At 35.8% G+C, this 25,150-nt stretch overlaps 2 long non-coding RNA genes across 4 annotated transcripts; one reads left to right on the forward strand and one right to left on the reverse strand.

Annotated features, from left to right (window-relative positions):
- Positions 1-458: 458 nt before the first annotated feature.
- LOC125612503 lies at positions 459-24,673 on the reverse strand. Of its 3 annotated transcripts, none has more exons than XR_007342925.1 (5): positions 24,410-24,673; positions 21,563-21,675; positions 17,755-17,993; positions 17,150-17,329; positions 459-631 (listed from the first exon to the last, which is right to left on the reverse strand). It is a non-coding gene; the product is annotated as an uncharacterized LOC125612503 (long non-coding RNA). The 3 variants fall into 3 exon arrangements; XR_007342923.1 differs by lacking the exon at positions 459-631 and adding an exon at positions 2,641-8,258; XR_007342924.1 differs by lacking the exons at positions 459-631; positions 21,563-21,675 and adding an exon at positions 2,641-8,258.
- On the forward strand, positions 21,986-22,862 carry LOC125612504. The gene is made up of 2 exons (XR_007342926.1): positions 21,986-22,156; positions 22,786-22,862. It is a non-coding gene; the product is annotated as an uncharacterized LOC125612504 (long non-coding RNA).
- Positions 24,674-25,150: the final 477 nt, after the last annotated feature.

Here is a 25,150-nt window from a genome sequence, read left to right on the forward strand (position 1 = left end):
TCCTTTACCAAGCCAAATAATCATTTACATATGTAGACAACCTAGGCGTTTTTCCCATTGTTCAAGAGCTCAGAAAACACACCAACAAACATCATTTCTGAAGAAGAATAGTACTTGATTATAACTCTAGCAAAATAAAATATTACATGTATATATTCAGAGAGAGAGAGAGAGAAAAGCTCTTAGACATGAGGCACACTAGAGAGAAAAGTAACCAGTAAAAACCTAAAGTTACATCAAAACAAGCATGACAAGACATTTCCAGGATTTCATGCAACTGTTCAGAATAGATACTTTTAGAAACAAGAGGCATAAGGAAATTTAAAAAGCATATTTTCAAAAATCTGGAGCCAAAATAGAGAATGGTTTATAAAGTTACAACTATTATGAAAACTCAAGTTTTGGAAGACAGGGCATGAATATAGAAAATTTTTAAAATGCCAAAGTGTTTATTTTGTTCTGAGATTACAGATAATAATGGATGGAAAAGTACAGACTCAAAGATGCTTACCAAAATTTAGCGGTGCCTTTTGTAGAGAAGTGAGTGAGAGACAGCCAGGAAGCCTTCCAGGATAATCCTTCACAGTGTGCTCACAGCTCCTCATGCTGTGCTTTTGCTGTGAGAGATTTTCTGTAGGCACATTTTGTTTCAATTTAGAACTTTTTGAAAAAGCAATCTCAGTGGGGCTGGGGCTCAATGGTAGAGTGCTTGCCTCACACATGTGAGGCACTGGGTTCATTACATAAAAATAAATAAATAAATAAATAAAGGTTTTTTTTTAAAAAAAAAGTGATCTCAGAAATTAGAAATAAGAGCAGAAATTCCAAATTGTTACAGGTAAAAGAGAATAAACAAAATTCTTATCAGGAATGAAAGAAGATATAATTAGAATATTATTTAGTGGGATAGCCCAAACCAGAAAAAGATCACCATAAATGCAAAGGAGTTAATTTTGTCTTCTAAAACAAAACTAAACAAAACAAATACTCGCAATTAAGTAAAAGAAAATGCAAAACTCACCTCTATTATGTTTAAAAGAAAAGCTCTTGGAAATAAGCAATAGATAAAAACATGTCAGGCAAATGTTAACAAGAAAGGGAAATGGCAATATAAATATCTGACACGGCCAAAGGTAACAAGGGGGAAAGAATCTACTGCAAGTATATTTGGTAAAGGGAATTTAAGGCTAAGTACTATTCACAGGTGTGGAGAGACCGAGATATCCAAACGAGGTGGGGGTTAGGTGATTCTAGCTCATAACTATAGAAAGCCAGAGTCTATAATATTTGAAAAGTTCTCTAGTTAATTTGATTGTATTTAAGTAAAAGAATTTTTCACCTGTCTATACCCACCTCTCTCTGCTCTTGCTTGGTAAGGTCAGGACTGAGACTCTGCTGGCTACATGCCTTTTCTGTCAGGTAATTTTGTGTTAGGCTCTTTGTGTGCGGGTTTTTGTTGTTGTTGTTGTTATTGTTTTTGGGTTTTTTTTTTTTTTTTATTTACAGACAAGGTTTCACTGAATTGCTTAGTGCATTGCCTTGCTGAGGCTGGCTTTGCAATCCTCTTGCCTCAGCCTCCTAAACCACTGGGATTACAGGAGTGCGCCACCACACCTGGCTCGTGTTAGGCTCTTGACTATTGGGTGTTCTTGGACGTAACTGTAGGGTTGATAGAAGGAGATCTGACTGGCTCCTTCACCTCTGCTCATGTATAATTTGTACCTGGCTCATCCTCCTGCATCAGAAGTAGTGGTGATTACATTCACATTTTTCTCTGATAAAAGCAGAGCCCACTTCAGGGCACCTCACTTATTCAGCAACTCCTTCTCCAGTGTCTGGGTCCTAGGCTCATAAGGCCCCTTCTCTGTTTCAGACTTCAACTGAGTCATGCTTCAGGCATCCCAGTGTCTTCTGCTTGCAGAAGGCCTATCTTGGTGTTCTCAGCTTTCATAATCACAATCACGTGATCCAGTTCCCCTAGTAAGTCCTCTCTAGTTGTTCTACCTACCAACATACCTACCTACCAACTTACCCACCTATCACCTGCATAGGTATCTGCTATGAGTTCTGTCTGTCTGCAGAACCTTGATGAATACTGATGTGGTGACTAGGGAAGAGCTAGCTGACAAGATAGAGATATGATATAGAATGATGTAAGGACAATAGCCCTAAGGGTACCTAGTGACAGAATGCTGCAGGCAAAGACAACACCAATGGAGGCTTCAAAACAGAGCAAACTTAGCATGAAGGGAGGTTAGGCTCCTTCTCTCAACTCAAAACTATAGCTATAGGATCCGCAAGTTAATGTTTTTTAAAGATGTTAGCTTTAGGATAATTTTCTATGTAAAATAAAGAATAAATACACAGACTCACACCAAATTGGTTTAATTTTGCATCTTATTTCTATAGATATAAGTATACTTTTAGCATTTTGTCAGTTCTAAAACCATAGAAATCATTATACTTTTCCTTTTTAATGTTTTTAAAAACAAAAGTAATGATTAAAACACATTTTGAATTATAATTGTATTTTAAAGTTAATGTAAAGAATTTATCTTCAACTAATAAGATTATAACTTTCACTTTCAAAAGACACATGTTAATTACTTCACATAGTTTAAAATAAGTTGACTGTTCTCACCAGAAATGTATAAAATTATAGTTGCTTGATGCTTTTACAGTATTTGTCAGAATTATTACTTTTGCCCATATCTGTAAAATATTTTTTTGTTATTGATTCTAGAAGTTTTTTTCTAAAATACATTTTTGATCTTGACCCTTGTGAAGTATATACTTTGAAAGTATCTTCATACTTCTTTAAACCCTGCAATGAATAAAACTTCTTATTTTAATGTGTTCAATTTTATCTACTTAATTCCCCTTACTTCTTTAGTTTTATTTAAGAAATCTTTTTCTACCCAGAAATTGGATGTGTGTGTGTATGTGTATGTGTGTTTAAATTTTGACTTATCTAAGAATCCAGATCATTCTAGCTTCCTAAGACTAGTTTCATAGAGTTTTCCATTTCCCATTTTGCAGAAGAATATGTATAAGATTGTAAATTAGTTAAAGGTTTAATAGTATCAAACTGGGAAATTTTAACTACTGATTTGATTTTTTTAATTACTATTATTGACTCCAGTGTAATGGTGATTCCAAAGACATACAAATATTAAACTTGATACAAATGTATGTGCAAGCACACTCACTCACACACACAAACACTGTCATTCATTTCCATTTACAAACATACATTTTTATTTATTTACTTACGTTTTTAAATTTATTTATTTTTTAGTCCTGGGCATTGAACCCAGGGGTGCTTTACCACTGAGCTACATGCCCAGCCCTTTTTAAATTTTTTATTTGGGGACAGATTTCATGAAGTTGCTAAAACTGACCTTGAATTTGCCATCTTCCTGCCTCAGCCTCCCCAGTCACTGGGATTATAGTGGTATGCCACCATATCCAGATAAACAGATTATTAAGTGGTAAGAACTTAACAAAAAATAGTCAATGCTTTTGAAAAAATATAATTTGACTAATCATTGTTTATGTCAGAAATGCAACACCAGGAATTTTATTAATGGAATTCACTATAATAATACACTAAATGAAAAAAGTCATATGATGATTTCAATAGATTCTTAAAGCATTTAGGGAAAAAAGCAACCCATTTATTTTAACAAAAATTATCTAAACAAGACATAGAAAAAAAATTCTCCAGTTGTTCAAGTATAGACAATAAGTAGATAAAATTTATAGCCAATATTATACTTAATCTTGAAAACTTAGAAGCAATCCCATTTAAGTCTGGGGAAAGACACACTACCATATCTTTTTCTTCCATTATTCATTACTGAACTAAAAATATTACTAGAATATAAAAATAAAAACAAAGTATTGAGTTTAGAAGAGAACATATAAAAATATATCTCTTCTTGCATTAATACAGTTTTTTTTTCCTTAGAAAACTCAAGACTTACTGAGTAACAATAAAACCTCATGAAAGACTCATGTAAGATATGAAGTTAGAGAATCAATGAATAAAAATCAATAGTTTTGAGAATTTTTAAAACACTGGATATTAGGCAATGAAGTACGTGAAGCCTGAGAAATGGGAAACAGGAAGATGAGTCACATAACTTCTCGGCTTACTGCCTTAAGAGAGTTCCCAATTCACAGAACACAAAGAAAAAACCCAAGAGGAAATAACAGATTTTCCTATTTGAGATGTCAGGGCTGAGAGCCTGCAGAAACTAAGTAGGCTAGAGCCTAGAGAGGACATGGAAAGAGAGAAGAGAGCAGAACAAAGACCTAAGTATGGGGCCTGCAGAGCATCCCCTTGAAGACTTCAGCTGAGGATCACTGAGGATGGCTGAGATGTCAGTGCATGTGTGTCAAGAAACTACTAAGGCCAAAGAAGGAATGACCTAGGAGTACTTGGGGCATCAGGACTCTGCTCTCATAAAAGACTCCAAGTAATGTCTGTTTCCACTAGCAACACTGAGAAACCTCATGCTTCACAGTGTAACAGGTATAGTACCCAGAGGGCTTTGCCTCAGTAGTGGGAATTAATCATAACCTGAACATTCTTCTTGTCTTGCCTAACAAACTTTAAAAGCAAGATGTAAAAGGATCAAACTATTTACAAGTTACTGCATCTTAGAAGAGAGCACAAAAAGATCTAAAGGAATACCAAATATAAAACAAAATAATAACAAAAATAATCTATCACCCAAAAAGAGTAAAATTCACAATATCTGACATTCAATTATAATAAACAAGCAGAAAAATACAACCCATCATGAGAAAATTCAACTGAAACTAATGCAGGACACACTTAGATATCAACAAAGATATTAAAACATTTATCATACCATGTGTTCAAACAGTTACACAGGGACAGAGGACATAAAGAAGACCTTAAATACAAAATGTGAGTTAAAAACAAATACACATAAGATTAAAAACAGGTTGGGTGGGGCATGATGGAGCACACCTGTAATTCCAGCAGCTCAGGAGACTGAGGCAGGAGAACTGCAAGTTAAAACCCAACCTCAGCAACTTATCAAGACTATAAAAATAAAATTAAATAAATAAATAGGGGCTGGGAAAGTGGCTCAGTGGTTAAACACACTGGGTTCAATCCCAGGTACCAAAAACAAAACAACAACAACAACAAAATATTAAAGATTAGGCCTTACAAAGGAAAAGATTAGTGAATCTCAAACATAGCAATATAAACAGTCCCAAATGAAAAACAGAAGGAGGGGGGTACTAAAAAAATGAACACAGCCTCAGTGAGCTACAGGTCAACTTTTATCAGCCTAATATACTTGTATTGTAATCCCTGAAGGTCAGGGGGATAGGAAGAAAAAAATATTTAAAATTAATAGCTAATAGTATTCCAAACTGACGTAAGCTCCTAACCTACAAATATAAGCTGCTCAGTAACCCCATAGTATAATTAAATGCTCAAATCTTAAAAGCAATCAAATAAAAAAGACATATTAAGTACAAAGGAACAAAGGTAAGGATTAAAATGTACTTCTCAGAAAGAATGCAAGCAAAGACACACTAAAGTAACAATTTTAAATGGTGAAAGAATCTGCCAACTTAGAACTCTATATCCAAGTAAAATATCTTTTAAAAGCTAAAGGCAAAATAAGGACTTTGGGGGGGGGGCGCTTACAACAGATCAAAGAATTCATCACCAGCAGATCCTCATGATAAATTATGCTAAAGGAAATCCTGCAAGCAGGAGGGAAATCATACCAGATGGAAATACTGATCTACAAAAAAAAAAAAAAAAAAAAAAATGAAAAGTACTGAAAACTGACTACATGGGCATATATATGCTTTTTAATGGCTTTAATATTTTTTATAATATAATTCATCATTCAAAGCAAAAATGACCAAAATGCAGTGTGGTGTTTATAATATATGTAAAAATTAAATGCTTAACAACAATAACACAATGATTGGGGAGAGAGAAACTGAAGTACTATATTGCAAGATTTTTAACTATAGTGATTTATTATAATATCACTTGATAGTAGATGATTCTAAGTAAAGAAGTATTCTACAAAACCAATAAGCAAATAAGGAAATAAAAACAAAATCATATTGGATTACAATTCATCTCCCAGTATCTCTTTATTTTCTGCTTTAATTTTTAGTGAAACTAAAGAGAGCTGTGTCAATCTCAATATTAAGATATGCCTTAAATACTATAAGTGAAAAAATTGTTATCTAGGAAGTTTTCTGAATAAAGAACAACCATAAAATCTGACCAAGGCAAAAAGGGAAATTAAAATATTTTATTTAAAGATGGAAAATATTATCTGAACTTAATTTATTTGAATGTAAAAAAAAATTAGAGAAAATTTATTTTCAATTAATGTGCTAAAATTCCTGTGATATATTCAAAAGCATTGTTGCCCATGTGGTGCTTTTGGGGTTGCAATGCCAGGACTGTGAAGGAGCCAAACTTTACAACTATATCCTTTTTATTTATTTCAAAGTTTTTAATATTTTGTTGTTGTTGTTGTTGAAGATGGACACAATATCTTTATTTTATTTATTTTTTAATGTAGTGCTGAGGATAGAACCCTATGCCTCACACTTGCTAGGCAAGTGCTTTACCACTGAGCCACAGCCCCAACCTCAACATATCCTTTTTAAATAACTGAAACTAAAACTTAATAAGTAATGAGTAAACCTGTTGATGGAAAATAATGTAAATTCTCTTGTAACAAAAAGTCCTTTGCAGACAGTATAAAAACCTTTTTCATCTTTAATACGTGTACCTACATAATTTGGGTTTAATACCAAACTAGAAAAATTAACAGAAGAAAAATTCGTTGTAACTATTAAAATATTTTGACTTTTTAAGAATATAGATTTAATGATTAATGGAATAATTAACATAATATGTAGTAACAACAACAACTTTAAATTGCACTGAAAATACAACTTTCATAAAATAACGGTGATAGTCAATGAGAAAATATACTAGAAATTAAAAGAATGCTATTCACCATAGCAAGAAAGTCATAAAATACCTAGGAATAAATAAATCAAAAATGTGGAAGGCATACCTGGAGAAAACAATAAAACACTAATGTAGGACCATCGATGAAGACCTGAATTAATAGGAAGATATCCTTGTTCCAAGATACAAAAATTTTATATTTTAAAGGTTCAGCCAGTTCTCCAAAATTTAATCAGTGTAGCATGAAATACTGTTCTGACATAAGTTTTAGATTTACAGAAAAATGAAGCAGTAGAATTTTCAATATATACCCCTCATTTCACACTCCATTTCTCTTGTGATTAACACCTTGCATTGGCGTGGTACATTACAATTGATGTAATAAAATTAATAGAACACTGTTAACTGAAGTCCCCAGTTTATCTTAGGGTTTTGTCTTCATATTGTACAGTTTTGTTTTGGTTTTGTCTTCACAAATGCAAACTGTTGTATATTTACCCTTGAAGTATCACAGAACAGTTTCACTTCAGTGCCCTAAAAATCACCTGTGCCCAACAGGAATTTTAAAACTGGAAATTGAGGACCTAATTTTAAAAATCTTTGAAAGGAGGGGGGAAATGCATGAAAACAAGGAATTTTTGGCAAGACAATAACAGAAACTTACTTCATCAAATGTGAAAATCAACATAAATATATACTAATTTAAAAATTTGCACAAATAAAGAAATGTGTGGTCATATTAATGGTGCAGAAATAAAATTCCAAAACAAAGCATGTTTTTTGGGAAACAAAGTTAGGCATTTCAAAATAATAATTGAACTAAACATGAAAATTAAATTTATGCCTTCACATTTTATTTTAAAAATCAACCTATATTTAAATGTCTAAACTTAATAAAGTTATAAATGTACTATAGAATATATAAATAAAATAAATGATAATATCTACTATGGCTTGAATATATGCCCCAGAAATAATGTGTTGTAAACTTAAGCACAATGCAACAGTGTTGGTAGGTAGAACATAGTGCTGGGAAGTGTTTGGATCAGAATCTTCATGAATAGATTAATGTCATTATAAAAAGGGTTCCCATATATGGGTTCATTCTTGCTCCTTTCTCTTCTGCTTTCTGCCATATGAAGACATATTTAGAAGGCCCTCACCAGAGCAGATGCCAGTGCCTTGATCCTGGACTCTACATCCTCCAGAACTGTCAGTCAATAAATTTTTCTTCATTATAAATTACCCAGACTCAGGCATTCTGTTAAAGTAGCACAAAATGAACAAAGACAAATATCTTAATAAGTTGATAGATAGAAAGACCATTACTTAACTTAGAGGAGTTTATTAAAATCAAAAGGGATTGAACAACAAATTTGATTGTAAACTTTTCTGTATAGTTTGAGTCATTACTAGGAGCCAAACTTTTATAATTAAATATTTTCTAGAAAAAGACGTGTAATGAAATTTCTCCTATGACTAGTCTCTCTTATCAGTTAATTCATGCAACTTTTTTCAAATAAAACCAATGCTATTAAACTTCTTAGTTTGTGTAGTAAAAGAAAATTTCCCATTCATTTAAAAAATTGTTTGCATTTCTAACAAGAAGCCAAAGAAAATTAAAACATAATCTTCTGGAAAACACATTAAGAAGGCTTTTTAAAAGTCTTGTACCACCATCACCTACTGAAATTAATTTCCATGATTCTGATTTTTTTCTCCAATGTATTCTCTATACAAAATAGGTACATTTTTCATTGTTTTATTATAGAGTGAAAAATTCAGTCATTGACTAAACTATGGACACTGCTTTTTTCTTTCTTTCTTTCATTCTTTCTTTTTTCTTTTCTTTTTTGTTGTTGTTGTGGTGGTGGTGGTGATGCGGTAGTGGTGGTACAGAATTAAATTGACTATACAATTTATTGTCCAAACCAGGACTTTGTGACTGTGGAAGAGGACTCTATTAAGAAGAGGACTCTCAGATTCTAGGAATTCCAAACTAAGCACTTACAATTTCTGCAATATGCCACGCTGGTTCACACTTTCAAGGCTTTGCATATTTAAAGCCCTTCAAATGAAATGCCATTGAGTACTACAGAACCTCCTATGGAGCTTTTAAACCCCAGCTCAGTTGTCATCACTTAGGAGAAACCAGTGCTAACCTTCCTTTAGTGGTAACCATTCTTTTTCATTAATTAATAGTCAGGTGGAAGACTGATTACAGGCTGGCACTTTGTGGTAGTTTTAAAATGAATCTGAAAATTCTTTCACATTCTTCCTTTCAAAAAATAGAGCTAATTCCATTTCTTTTAAATGCAGGACAAATGTCTGACTCATTTCTAATAGAGAATATGGCACAGTGAAGGTATGAGTCTTCTGAGGCATTGCCACTTTTGATTTTCTTTCTTAGGTGGCTTACTAGGCATGAGTCAGCCATCCTGTTGGCAAGATACTTAAGCAGCCTGTGGAGAGAGGCCTTCATGAGGAATAACTGAGGCCTCCAGTCAACTACCAACCCAACAATCAGGTGAGACTGTCACCTTGAAAGTGCATCCTTCTACCTCAGATGATTACAGCAAAGACCAATGCCTTGCCTGAAACCTTATGAGAGACCCCCAAGCCAGAAGGTCCTAGCTAAGCCACAATGAGATTCCTGATCTTCAGAAAATGGGAAATAGAAATGTTGATTTTTGTTTTAAGCCACTGTTACGGTTTGGATATTAGGTGTCCCCCAAAAGCTACTGTATTAATGTAGGAATGTTCAAAGGTGAAACAACTTGATTAAGAGAGCTGTAATCTATTCAGTCTATCCTAGTTTGAATGGACTGGAGAGAAACTATAGTCAGGTGTCGTCTTATGGCTGGAGGAAGTGGGTCACTGGGAGTATACCCTGAAAGATACATAAGGGGGGAACATTAATGATTTCAGTCTGATAATGACCAGTGGGAAAATGTGGAACATTTGTTCTTGATGCCAAGATTTCTGGAGTTTCCCCACTCCTGTTCTGTCTGGTAAGTCAGCTTTTCTTTTCCTTTTTTAAACTACCACATGCTTTCCAATGAATGCATTTCTTTTCTAATTGAGTTAGCTAGACTCATTTCTGTTGCATATTATTAAAGAAGCCTGCATTCCCTACCACAATGGTGGTAACCTATGCCTTAGTACCATGAGACCTGAGCATGTGACTGCATTGTTACCTTAGGGCATGTTCCTAATAAGCACTGATACCCCTTTTCTAAGAACTATGAATCAGAAGATACCACAGACAAAGCACTCAGAGATCCCTCAGAACATCACTGGAATTTTTAAAATTACCTTTTAAAATTACTTAAACTTTCCTGAGTACAAAAAGTAATACAAATGCAAAGCAATAGCAATTAATGTAATAGCCCAAAATGTTATTCTCTGCAAAGGCTGAACTGTCTAGCAGCATTTCCATGTGGCAGTGCTGCTGTATGCCAGGGCTATCATATGCCAAGAGAGGCCAAAGATTTTGGCGATTGGACCAAGTATTCATATTTAAGCTTGGAAAGCAACCATCTCCTGCTTTCTGCTTTCCACTGACATATGGCAGCTTCATACCACTGTTCTATTGGCTCATTTATTGCAGTTGAGTTTTATAATCACTGCAGGCATGAAATACTTAATGAATTTCACTTTCTGCTGGTCATGTTTCCTCACTAATACACAATATCAATTGGGGATGACAGAAGGTATCAGCTCCCTTCCCAGGTATTTAAACTGTGAGCAGTCATCTCTATGCAGAAAGAGTGCCCATGAACTTTTGAGAGCTTTGATTATGAAGAACTGAGAGTACATACAAATGCAACATGATCAGATGCCTCCCAAAGATATTTAACTAGCTGACATTTCAGCAGTTTCTAAAAGAAGATCATTAGTATTTCCTTTCTTTAGAGTTCTAGCAGCTGTCAATCAGGGACAGACTCGGGCACCTGGCAGTAGAGACAGTGCACCATGTGGTTATGGGCGCAGACCTTTAATCCAAAAACTGAGTTCCAATCTAAGATCCACTTATTACTGAGAGATGTTAGACAAGTGTCTTAATTCTTCTGGGGCCTCAGTTTTCCCACTAATAAAATTGTGCCCAAAATGGAAATTACTTCATAGGGTTCTTCTGAGAATTAAATTTAACAATATATGTAATTCACTTAGTGTAGAGCTTAGAACATCAAATTTGTTCAATAAATGGTCACTGTTACTGCTTTTATTATTACAATTACTAATATTAACATCACCACACCTAGGAATTATTTAACATGCCAGCACCTTCTAGGGATGAACTACAAGACTCAGGGACACCTAACTCATCAAGTCACAGCAAGGGGCTAATGTTGGCCCATGTGGGACTGGCATCAATGTCCAAAGGCAGCAGTGAGAAGGTGGGGAAACATAATATGGCTCAGAACAAAGGTCAGCACTGGATGCTGTCAGCATCAGACCTTCACAAATCCATCTATGTTGGACCAGGAGTATCAGAAGTAGAGTCTGAACTCAGAAGAAGAGAAGTGAGAACTTGCCTCTATTGCAGGACTGGGTTCCAGTTTCAGTGGTGCACTAGAGCTGAGCCTGGACTGGGGCAGGAAACAAAATAGCAAGAAGGACCAAAGACTGATTCCCATCAAACAGAACAGAGATCTGGCTTGCAAATTGTTAACTCTCCAAACCCAATCTGTCAGCAGAAGGGAGTGAGCTTGCACTGTGCTGATATGACTGGTTCTACAGTGGGTTGAAGGCAGTGTGTGATGGGAACCATTCCTTATTTGTAGGGATAAGACCGTCTCCCTCTCTGAGCTGAAGGAATAAATAAAATTGACAAAGAAAATGGAAAATAACCCACCACAATGGTACATCTGGCCATAGCTACCAAATGCTCCAGAAGGCAATGGCTCTGATAAACTAAAAAAGAAAACATCATCCGATTTGTCAAATACATGACATCAGAACTGTACAGCCCCTTCCCTGCCCCATATGGCAGATATACTGAAGGATCCCAGCACTGTTTTTGACTGCCAGCATTAGTCATTCTCAACAGAATGCTCTAGGACCCCACTGGTCATGGTGCTTCTCAGAGGATATCATTGTGCATTTGAACAAGAGGCTCATTTGCACATTTCAATTTAAGAAATTTTATGAGGATGCTCTTATCCATTGGTGGCATTTAACATCAGAGTCCAGACCTATTCACCAATCATGGTTTTAATCCCTTTTAAGGGATTAAAAATTGGTGCTGAAGGTATGAAGAAATAATAGTACGTGTTTCTTAAGAGTCAGCCAGAGTCTTTTGATTCATGAGAAAATCCCCAGGTCACCAAAACTAAGACCATCTTAGCCAGAGAAGATGGAGGGCTGGAAGAGAGGAAAGCAGACAAGCTATCTGGGAAGTGAAAGAGAAACTCAGAGTATGAGCACTGGATGAAGACACTGCATGTCACCCTTAACTCCCATGACCTGTTTTGTCATTGTTTCCTTCATTGTTTGCGATTGTATTAGTTTTACTTCCTAATTTATGCTTTAGAGAAGATCAAACACATTCCACTGTGCTAAGGTGCACAAGGAAAGGTGACTTTCTTTAAGTCAGAATGGTAGGTGGGAGCTGCTCTAGTCCCCCGGGAACCAGGAACTGTCGACTAGAGGAAGTACAAGGTGCAGGCACAGGAAAAGATACAGGTTTGAGGAAACACTCAGGGCTACCCCTCCATGACTTAGAGATGTTCTTTCTTAAAAACTGAGTGTGTGCCTTAGTGTAGGCATAAATTTGTACAGATTGATGTTCATTCAGTGGATTCCTAAAAGATTTGCTCCTTGTGGCTTCCTTCCATTATCTTTGAAAGGGATGAACCTTTTTTCCTCCTCACCCCGTCCCAATTCACATATCCTCAAAACCTGGCAAATTATTTCATAGATCACAAGTTAATAACTCACACCTGGCACCTCTCCTGCATATTTATTTCTTTGAAACTACAACTTTAAACGTGACCCTACCATTGTTTCTAAATAAACAAGGGTTACCAGATTGCATTTAAGAAGTTGAAAACTAACTCATCTTTTGGATGATGAGTGTCCAAAGCCATTTTCTTCACTCACAGTGTACACTGGAATTATCTGGAAACCCCAAGCATCTGTATTTTAAAATTTCCCCAGGTCAAGTACAGCCCAGTTTGAGATCGCCTAAGCAATATCATAGTTCTGCCTTCCCCTTCTCCTTCCTCCTAGGTACCTCCTCTGGCAGAGAAGCTGGCAAGACAAGCCTGGGAAATGAGAATGTGGCACATCTTGTATTTGTATATTTTTTTACTCAGGCACAAACCTGGTTTAACCATAAACCCTGGACAAAGAATAATAGACCCCAGTTGTAACTAACACCTGTGCATAAACTGTGAATTTTGCCTCTGCTTCCCTCCAACATGGACAAAGGTCCTTCATGAGCAGGTTGGAGAAATGCCCACTGACTCTCTCACAATACCATTCATCTCTTGTGATCAGACACTTCAGGTGAGTCACCTGATATTAAGTAAATTGGGATTAATATCACAAGTATGCCTGCTGATAACTCCACCTCTGATCTGTGTGTGCACCCTGTTTCCACAGGCATTTTTCCAGTTAACCTTTAAAGAACTTACTTCTTTGAAAATCACTGAGCAATAGATTTAAAGTTCATAGATATGGCAACAAATTCAACAAATTGTTTAATTGGAAGTCTTAAAGCTGGGTTCAGAAAACAGTTAATTACATTTAATGGCTTCTTTATGAAATGTGCTTTTTTTCAAGGATGGTTGGCACAGTTTGGTGAATGGTTAATGTCTGTCTTCTAGAATGTTCAGATCAGCCACTTCTTGGTTGAAAAACCCATCTGCATTTGGATATGATACTTTGAAAAAAGTGTGTTGGCAATAAAATTGCTTCAATAAAATGTTTCTTCTTACAGTACAGCCCAGTGTGTCCAATTTTAAAGAAGGTATCCCTCAGACTCAAATTTATGATAAGTAATTTTAATCATTAACAATTTTTCAAGTGCCTCCCTGCTATGCCTAAATTCAATGAATAAATAAAAAAGATGATTTCTACCCAGCTAGAAAGCAGAAGAATATTGGACCCAACATTACGGCAATGCTCTCACTTTTCCTAAGTAATCTATGATACCATTGCTTGAAGCAAGAAGTCTCATCATGTCTCAGAAAAGCAGAATTCTATGGTACTCAGTTTCCTGACAAAACTTGGTTTTGAAAGAATGGCCTGGATAATTACCTGGAAAATAGTAGGAGAACATCTTTAAAACACATACAAATCAAGTAACTAAAATCCTGAAATGTTTTTTGTTTTTTGTTTGTTTTTTGTGGTGCTGGGGATTGAATCCAGGGCCTTGTGCATGCCAGGCAGGCACTCTTCCAACTGAGCTATATCCCTAGCCCATGAAATGTTTTTTTTATGAAACATAAATGATACCTGAAGCTCACTTTATATATTTTGATTTAAAAATGTGGTTTTAATGAGAGACACATCTTCTTTATATCTCAATGAGAACATATTTTTTTTGTCTACAGAAAGAAGGGAGATTTCCAGAAATAACATGACCACCAGCCAGTTACATGAAATATCATAATTTGTGAAGCATGCATGTTCACATTCTCAGTTAATCCTTAAATTATCTTCAGTCCAACCTTGAGGAAATTGAGGCTTGAAGAGTACAAGTAGCTTGAAGAGTCCAAATAGCATTAAGAAATGGCAGAGCTAGAACTTCAAAACCAGCCTGTCAGACACAAAGTCCACCTCCACCAACATCCTCTTCCCAACAACAGCAAAGGCCTCCATGTAATGGACACTTACTGTATCAGAGACATCTTCCATGCCATATTCCATTTAACATGATAGACACACAATGAGAAAAGCATTAGCATCTGAGTCCTAGTGAAAATCTCTTCCTCAGACTCACACAGCAAGTGTTGGAAGTAAGGTTTAAACCTAGGAACTGAAACTCCTGTTCTTTTCACTGACTCTGTGCCCTTCATCTGCAGCGGAGACCTTCTCTCCACCTAACGATGAACTTCACACAATAAACTCCACTCAACAGTGACGTGCAGCCCTGTAGCTGATGCAAAAGGCCAACCATTCCATCATCGTATATGTAACACAGGCTTCTCTGTCTAGCCCAAGGGTTCAAAGATACAGGGACATTATAATTACAAGCTGTGGGTGAATGTGTCATTTTAACACTTTGATATCTTATTTTCCCCATGAGCCTATGATCTACTTGACCCACAAAGAAAACCTTAGGAAGCTTTATATCCAAGCCCTGTATTCTAATAGATGGAGTCCACCAAGGGCCAAGGACAGGATTCAGATGCAAAAGGCAATGTTTCTCCTCTACATAGCAATAATCAATTCAAAAATGTCTATGAAAAAATTCCCATTCAACTCAAAATAATGGGGGAAAGTTATAAAATAAACTTTATCAGAAATGTGTGACTTACATTAAGAAAGAGATAAAAATTCTATTGAAGAATATATATATAAGTGCCTGGATGGAAAAAAAATTCAATATTTAAAAATATTCATTCTTCACAATGTAATAGATAAATTCAGTGATTTTCTAATGCTATTTCAATCAAACAACAAAATTTTTGATTAAAACCTGACAAGACAGTCCTAAAATTTGTCTGGAAGAAATAAAATGTTTAAAGATCAGAGATGCGGTAACATTTGCCCTCCTAGTTATCAGAATATACTATAGAAAAAGCTGAAATAAACACAAATGTTGTTTTGGTTCAGGAATAGAGAATATATCAGTATAAAATAATTTTAAAACACACTGATAAGCCAGGTGTGATGGTGCATGCCTGTAATTCCAGTGGCTTGGACGACTGAGGTATGAAGATTGCAAGTTCAAGGCCAGCCTCAGCAACTTAGCTCAGTAAGACCCTGTCTCAAAATAAAAAATAAAAAAAGGGTTTGGAATATATCTCAGTGGCAAATTGCCTCTGAATTCAATCCTCAGTACCAAAACAAAACAAAACAAAAAACACACTGACAGATCTGTATCAACTTATCACATAATAAAAATTAATGTTTCATTCAATGGGTAAAGAAAAATTATTCAATAAATTATATTGCAGGAATTAGCAATTTGGGGGAGATCATTAAATATTTTCTTCACAAGTTGCTCAGATTATTAAAGAGTTGAAGGCTTAAAAAATCACAAGTATTAAAACAAAATATAGGGAAAGTGTTATTGTGGGAAGGGGAAGCTTTCTTACGATTTTCTAGAAAATAAAGCTGAAATGTAAATGATTAATAAATGTTTATATTAAATAAATTTATATTTAATTCAATTTAAATTAAAAGCATCTCTAGGATAAAAAAACAAAAATGTATAATATGGCAAAATATTTATAATATATGACACCAAATTTCAATACCTAGAACACTGTAAAAAGATCTGTAAGTCAATTTAAAAGGAAAAAAGCAACAATTATGAGTTCCCATTTCAAAAAATATATATCATATGAAAATATGCTCAGCTTCACTCATAATCCCTCCTATTCCTAAAAAGGTAAATTTAAATCACAATGAAATACCATCTTTTACTTATTTCCTTGACTAATTCAGGCACAACATTGGAAATTTTAAAGTGATCTCACGCACTGTTAGTAAGGATATAATCTTTTTGAAGAAAAGTTTTGTTATATCCATTTACACTAAAAATGGCATAGCCTTTAAAGGATATTAAATGTTATTACTATTCATGGATCTAAATCTAAAATAACCTAAATGCCTATCAGTGAGGCTATGATTACACAAATAATGATGTGGTCAGACAATAGAATCCTGCCACTATGAGACAGATATTTTTGTATTAATAGGAAGTATGAAGTAAAGGAGAACACAGTGTACAACCCCACAAGTAATATATGATTATCAGTGTATGTATAAGACAAATGCATAAAACTATATAAGATTATGTAACATAGAAAAATAGATACCTATATATTCCTAAATGCACATGCATTTACCAATGCATTACTAATTTGGGAATGGTGGATGGCAGATATTGCTTCAGAACAGGGGGAAAGGGAGCTGGTGGTGGAAGGGTCTGAATGGTACCGAACCACAGGCATAGGATTCACCCATACTCACATGCTCATTGGCTCTTGTCCTTGAGTCTATCCATTGGAATAGAATGTCTTCATTCTTTGGACCTCAGTTCATAAAATGACTTTTTAAAGCCATTATAGCCTCCACAAGTTTCATGATAATTTTTTTCCATAATTCAATTAGAATTCTTTGTCAGGCAACATATAGTTGCAAGAAGGTGTTCTGCGAAATCAATAATAGAGTCAGTTATTACATGGCAATTTCAATTGGAGCAGACCCTCATGAAGGGAAAGGGATATTAAAGGGCAATCATGTAGAACAAATAAGGTTTGGTCAGAGATTAACTTTTCTCATGGATTCTGCTTTCAATATAGATGTAATTATATTTATTTTAGACCCTTAATTGTTACTTACCTTGCATGTCTTGATTTCGTGTTTGCTTGTACAGTTTTAGTAATGGCAATGTAATGTACGATTAGTTCATTCATGGGAACTCTTCCCTCTCTCTGCTCATTCTTTTGTAATCACAATACAACTACATTATGCATGTGTAAACCATGAAATAAGAAGGCAGGACCTTTTCTACTACTCAGAATAGATTAACTTCTGTCTTCCCATCAAATGGGGAATCAAACAAAAATTATCACCTGTATTTTGGCTATGGGGGTTGCACTGGTTACTTAGTTGCTCCTTCCCCATGATCCTTCTCCTTTCAAACTTTCCTCCAAGTAAAAATGCTTATTTCAGTTGTTTCCTCCTCAGCTGCCACAGATCATTTTTGGAAGACAGTGGATGGCATATTTAGGCATACAGATGCACAGGATGATCCAGAGTATGATTAACACAGAGAGCAGCACCTCAGTGTAAATAATGCACATACAGGACACTATGAAAAAGAATGTACAGGGAGATTTGTTACTGTCTCTTCATTCTATTTATTAAAATAAGTTTAGCTTTTCCCTTCCTCTTCCTTCTTTCATATTTTCCCTTCCTTCTTCTAACCCCTTTATCCTTGAGGCAAGAGCAGTGAAAAAGTTGGGTTTGATCTTGGCTCTACAACTTATCCTACCTGTGAATGTGAAACATGGCACACAGACCATCTGTCTGAACCTTAGGCTCCTTATCAATCATCTTGGCATTCTATCCCAAGATGCACCTCCACAGGGTTTCTGTCAGTTTGAATGTGATTGTATATGTTGAACATCTGGACTGAAGTTTAGTAGGTGTTTCATAAAGGTTAGTCCTTGTCCTCCTTTCTAGAGGTATTTGCCTTGTAAAATTTTACCTCCAATTGTGAAACAGAAATTTGGGCCATAAAAGAATTTCAAACATCAGCAAAAACATAGGTTCAGTGCCCTAGTTAAGATCTAGGTATGCACAAGCAGATATCAAATTTACAAGCTAAAAATTCTTAGGCAATAATAAGATGAATGCTTGCACTATACAAAGAGATAATGACTGAGTGTTGATGGTTATGCAGCAATCCAACTACATCTGTAAGACCTGAGGATGAAGGTAGAGAAATTAGGACTTCTGGTATTGGGCAATATGGAATAGAACATTGAATCCTATCTCTTCCAAAGATCAAAAACAAATCTCTGAAGATGATAATAATAAAATAAATGATCTGAGCACTGGCAATAGGAGGTGGTTTGGGGGGCAAAGTCAAAAACTTAAGACCAAGCTATAACAAGATTAAGTTTTATGGAAGGTTTTTGCCTCTTTTATTTCCTGGCTTTGAATGAAGGGTGTTCCCACTGTGGGACCATGCAAGGGCACAAACAGCAGAAACTCAGAGAGAAATATCCTTCAGCCAGAAAACCAGGAAAAAGGGGCACATGAAAGCAAGAGAGAATAAGGTCAATCCATGTTTGCTTGCTTGTTTGTTTTTTCAATAAAAGCTTACTGTGGAAAATATCTGTATTTACAGAAAAGCTGCAAAAATAGGATGGAGATTCTAATGTTCCTCACACCCACTGTTAACATTACCAGGTCCATTTGAGAAAACCAAGAAACTTGTATTTTTACATTGTTATTAACTAAACTCCAGGCTTTATTTGGATTCAATGGTTTTTCCACTGAAGTCCTTTCTCTGTTCTAGGATCCAATCCAGGATAACACACTGCAAGTTGTCATCATGCCTCCTTAAACTTCTCTAGTCTATGACCCTTCCTCAGTCTTCCCTTGTTTCCTGTGGCCTTGAGAGTTTGGAGGAGTGTTAGATGAATATTTTTAAAAATATCCCTCATATTGGGATTGCCTAATTTTTCCTTGTGCTTCTACTGGACTTATGGATTTTAAGGAAGAATATTAAAGAGGCAATGAGTCCTTTTCATAATATCATATAAGAGGAACACACTATCAACATAACTTATCACTAGTGATCCTAACTTTCATCACCTGGCTAAAATAGTGTTCACTGGGCCGAAAGAAAATCACTAAGTCTAATACATATCAAGCTGAGTGGGAGAAGAATCTATATAAATTATTTGGAATTCTTCGGGGAGAAAGATTCATCTCTTATACCCATTTATTTATTCATACTTTGAGAATGGCCTCAGTTCTGGGCTATATTAGCTTCCGATGAGAGAGAGAGAGAGAGAGAGAGAGAGAGAGAGAGAGAAACTTTTTCACAAAGAGAAAACTTATCTTTCTTGTTAGAAGAAGTGGGAAAAGAAGACCCTATAATCTGAAGTGAAAGAGGAATCCCCTCTTTCCCTTCACTGCTTTGTCTGATTGCATAAAACTATTCAGCAGCATCTTCCTCTAAAGAGAAACACCAAATTTGTGTCTAGGGGATTAGAAAAAAGGGATCCTGGGTGCCACAGGGAGTGGGGGAAACAATGGAGAGTGAAGTAATGAAAGAGATTTCATAACTCTATGTGTGAAGTGACATCAGTCCCAGACTCCTCTGAGCTGCTCATGTGGAGACAGACTCACAGCAGGAGAGCAAAGGCATTGAGAACTAAGCTGATATTGGAACCCTGCCCACAGAAGGGCAGAACCTGCAGTCTGAATATGTCCAAGACCACTGCCTGTGAAAGTAAAAGAGAGGGTGTTTTCAAAAGGATTTTAACAGGATCCAGCTAATCATCTGATTCAAAATGTCCGGGAAAAAAATCTAAGATCACTCAACATACAAAAACAAGACCAAACCAAAAGAAAAAAGAAAGAAAAAAAAAAAAAAGCCAGCACACATGACAAATTCTAAAGAGGAAAAAAACAATAGATGTCAACCTGAAATAACTGATGTACTAAAATTCTTAGAAAGACCTTTAAACAATTATTATAATCATGCTCAATGGATAAAAATATACATTATGAAAATAAATGGAAAGATCAATGTCATTAGAAAGGAAACAGGAACTATTGAAACTGATTCTTTTAGAACTGAAAAATAATATCTGAAATTAAAAATTCATTCAATGGTCTCAAGGAGAATAGAAATGTGTTGATGAACTTGAAACAGTATTTATTCAACCTCTAAAATGAAGAGAATAAAAATTGGGGAAAAAAATCAATCTCAGGGATGTATGGGGCAAAATTTAACAGATCTAGCCTTCTAGTATTGAAGTTCTAAGAAAAGGGGAGAAAAATGTTAGTACAGAAAGAAAAATTTGAAGAAATGATTGCAGAAAACACAAATTTGATAAAAGACATATATTTACATCCATAAGAACAGAAAGAAACCCCCTGAAAAGTATAAATTCAAAGAAAATCAAACCCACTTATAATATAATCAAACTACTGAAAACAAAAGATGAAGAAAAACAGTCAGAAAAAATGACTCATCAGAAAGAAGGGAACAAGAATCTGAAGGATTGCTGATTTCTTACCAGAAATCCAGGTTCTCAGAAGACAGTGGGATTATACCCATAAAGAACTTACAACCCAAAATTCTATATCCAGTAAAAATATCCATCAATAGTGAGGGCAAAAGAAAAAAACAAAAACCTCAGATGAAGGAAAACTAGCAGAATTCATTGCTACAAGGCCTTCTCTAAAATAAATACTAACTGGAATTCTTCAAACTGAAATGTTGTCATGAGGGAACCTTAAATTTCAGGAAAAAAGAAAGAGCACAGAAATAATAAATATTCCAACAATCATAATAAACTATCTCTTGAGTTTTTACAAATATAAATAACTCTCAAAAGCAAAAATATAAAAAGTATCTGGTATAATTTTCAATGTATGTGAACACAACACACAGGTCAATTATAAGGTAGATTGGAAATAGTATTACCTAGATTAACTGCTAAAAATATAGATTGGAAATAATATTACCTAGATAAACTGCTAAATATATAGAGAATTATGGTCAAAAAATTAGGTATAAACAAGCTGATTACTAAAAGATTTACAGGTAGTCAAAATAAAGGTGTTATCTTTTCATCACTGGAACAGAATCCTGAGAAAATCAACTTAGAGAAGGAAAGGTTTATTTTAGCTTACAATTTCACAGACTTCAATTCATGGTTGGCTGACTCCATTGTTTTGGGGCCTATTTGAGGCAGAACATCATGGTGGAATAGCATGGTGGAGCAAAGCAGATCACCTCAGAGTAGCTGGGTAACAGAAGGAAAGAGAGAACAAAGAAAGAAGTCGGACAAGATAAGCCCTTCCAGGGCACACCCCCAAGAACCCACTTCCTACAGTTTCTACCATTTCCCAATAATGTGATCAAATTATGGACCTATCAATAGATTAATCCCTCTGTGAGGGCTGAGCCTTGGTGATCCAATCACTTCCTCAAAACTCCTCAGAACATTGCTATACTGGGGACCAAGACTCCAATACATGATCCTTGCAGGACATTTCAGATAGAAAGAAAAAAAAAAAAAGGGAGAACAGAGAAACACATACTTAAATGAAGTCATAATCAAATCAAATATGAAAATGATCCACATAAAAACCAATTGTCTTAGTCCAACTGGGATTTTATAACAAAATACCATAAATAGCATGGCTTATAAACCATATTTTTTTTTCTCACAGCTCTAGAAAATGAAAAGTCCAGGATCAAGGTACCAGAAGATTTAGTATCTGGTAAGAGTTCATCTCCTCATATATGATGGCTTCTGTGTCTTCACATGATGGAAAGGGCAAGAGATTTCTCTGGGGCCATTTTATTAGGGCGTAATTCCACTCACTCATGAGCTAATCACCTCCAAAGTCCTCACTTCCTAGTGCCATTTCTTGGGAATTAGGATTTCAACCCAAACATTCTGATCAGTATACCAACCTTAACAAAATTACATTCTATATAAGTGGTCTAAGTACATCAATAAAACCACCAAAGATTTCATTTTGCATTAAAAAAAAACCCTCCTATATGCTCCTATATCAATGCTAGCTTAACTTATAACATAAATACACATAAAAATGGAATGTTTTGATTGAGATGAGTCACCATGTAATTTACCTTCTCTCTAGTTGTAAAATACTTTTAGTCTGTTTAACTACTCTTTTAAATGCCTATCTGAAGCAGGTCTGCTCTACAGCAAATTTGATCAGATGCATTTAACTATTCAAACCGCTTCAGGTACATACTACTCAAAAACTATCTTCCCCTCTTCCTTGTTAACAGAATTTTGATACTAACAACCCCCAGAAAAGAATCATGGAGTCAGAAAATCATAAATATCTCACTTTTTTTGCCATTTAATGACCTACAGGTACACATGTGACTCAATTTGGACCAATGACATGTATGAAGTCAGAGCATCCAGGAAATAAATATATTTTCTGAGTATCCTCTTTGCTGCTGTTGTTGTTGTTGCAGACACTCTCTATATATTTCAACTTCTGTGAGAAGAAGAGCTAATTAGAGCTATGGTAACCATTGCCACTGGAAGAGCATCGGGCTATGGCACAGGAGAAAAGATTTTTTAAAGCATATATGGTTCTAAACTTGGTTGTCCAACTCAAGGCAACCAGGTTACCACAAGGCAACAAGAAGTTACCACTGAACTTCCTGTCAAGTAAACAAGAAATATATTGTTAAAGCATTGTTGGTGACACCTTCTACTGCCTATAGTCAAACATATGAACTGACAAATGAACAAAGAGAGCCAGGTCTTTCTCGGCACAGAATGCCATGTCTGCAGTGCTGTCATTTCATCATTCTGTTAGGGTCATTGTCCTACTTTTCCTGCCAGTTAATACTGACAGGAGAGGGTTGGAGAACAGCTGCATAGAGACAAGAAAGTATAGTAAGAGGCAGAACATTATTTAAAAGAACCAATAATACTTCATGGGTTGGAATTTATCAATGAGTCTACATACATTTAATGAGCTTTTATTATATACTGAGCACTGTGTTAGATACTAGAGATTTAAAAATCAACAAGTTCTGTGTTTCAAGTGGGAGTGACTGACAATATGTAAATAAACATATACAATCTGATTGTGTTATGAAGAACTAGAAGCAGGGCAAGGAGAATGTTGGGGGCTAGACAAGACAAAATAGTAAGAGAAAAAAAAAAAGCTATTTCAGAACTTTAGGCCGAGCTGGATTTTTGGCAGTAACCATTTTTTGAGAGGTGATAAGGAAACTCTGAACTCCTACAACCTTATTAAATCACACATTAATAATCCAAACTTAAAAGAGGGCATCAGAACAATGTTTACTTTGGGATTTTAAAAAAATAATCTACATCAGAAAGCTATTTAAATCTCTATTTGTGATGAATCAATCCATAACAGTTCACAAACTTGGAATTTTTATAAAGAGATTATTTAAAAGGTTAGAGAATGCTAGCCAGATGGCCAGATGCTAGATGGGAATAGAAATTTAGAAGAGAAAAGTAATGGAAGATTAAAGATGAAACTGAAACAGATTATAGACAAGAAAAGCTATGGGCGTGGGGGGAGCAAGTCATCAAAGAATCTGGAAATTTCATGGACTATTATACCGAGGTCAGGAAATACTTTTGGGTGGGGCAAAACTTAGGTGATGCATGCTTGTTTCTCTCTCTCTCTCTCTCTCTCTCTCTCTCTCTCTCTCTCTCTCTGACATATTTGTATATCTTTATAGGGCCCAGTATAATAATTTGAAACATATATATAATTCACAGTGATCAAATGGAATAGTATTCAGCCGCAAAAAAAAAAAAAATCATTTACAGCAACATAGGTGGTAGATACTGTTTCAAAACAACCTGATTCATGATCCTTTTCAGAACAGGAAGAATAAGAGTTCTAGTCATTCCCGGCCTAAAAAGAGGCTCCACAGCCTGGGAGTACTCCTTAGGGGAATCAGGTTTAAAATCATAAGCTTCAGCTTTCTTTGGCGCTTACCTATGCTAGGAATTCTGAAACCCAGGAGAGGTGGGGCTCGGGGACTTGGAGGTTGGTAAATTCCTGGTTGTCCATTAAAGTTCGGATGTGACCCGCCCCCAAGTTTCAAAAGGAAACAATACTGAGTTCCATTTTCCGGGATATGTATTTCCTTTCTCTCGATCGTTGCAAATGTAATGATAAATACCATCCTGCTGCAGCCGCAATTTCATGTTCTAGTGCGAACCCGGTGACTCTTAACAACAGATCCCACGCAGCCAGAAACCCCGCCCCCGCATGTAACCATAGGAACAGCTGACACGCCGAAAGCCGGAGATACCCTGTTCTGCCCCCTCCCTGACAGATATTGTTTCCCACTATCTGTCCACATGGGCGCTCCACCTTATTATTGGTTCCTGTGCCGGGACTGTGCTTTGCCCCAGCCAATAAACGCCCTGTGCACGTGCACTCTTGCGTCTGTCGATTGGTCAACACTGCTTGATCACGCACTGCCTACATGAGCTAGCCTTTGCGTGAGGGCGCCAATGAAATGATTCAGTGGCCATTTACAACCAATTGGCAAGAAGCAGGTCTCACAGCTGGCCTATGGGCGCGCGCCGAGGGTGGGCAGTCTCGGCCCCTTTCCAGTCCCAGTTAGGTTTGTTAAAGAGACAGGCCCCGCGGTGGGCTGGTGCTTCACCCGGCACCGCACAGCGGCCGCGGTGGCCCTTGGCGTGTGGCAGGAGCCCTTGACAGCGGCGC

Source organism: Marmota marmota, unplaced genomic scaffold (genome assembly GCF_001458135.2).
Source record: "Marmota marmota marmota unplaced genomic scaffold, marMar, whole genome shotgun sequence".
NCBI classification, from domain to species: domain Eukaryota; kingdom Metazoa; phylum Chordata; class Mammalia; order Rodentia; family Sciuridae; genus Marmota; species Marmota marmota.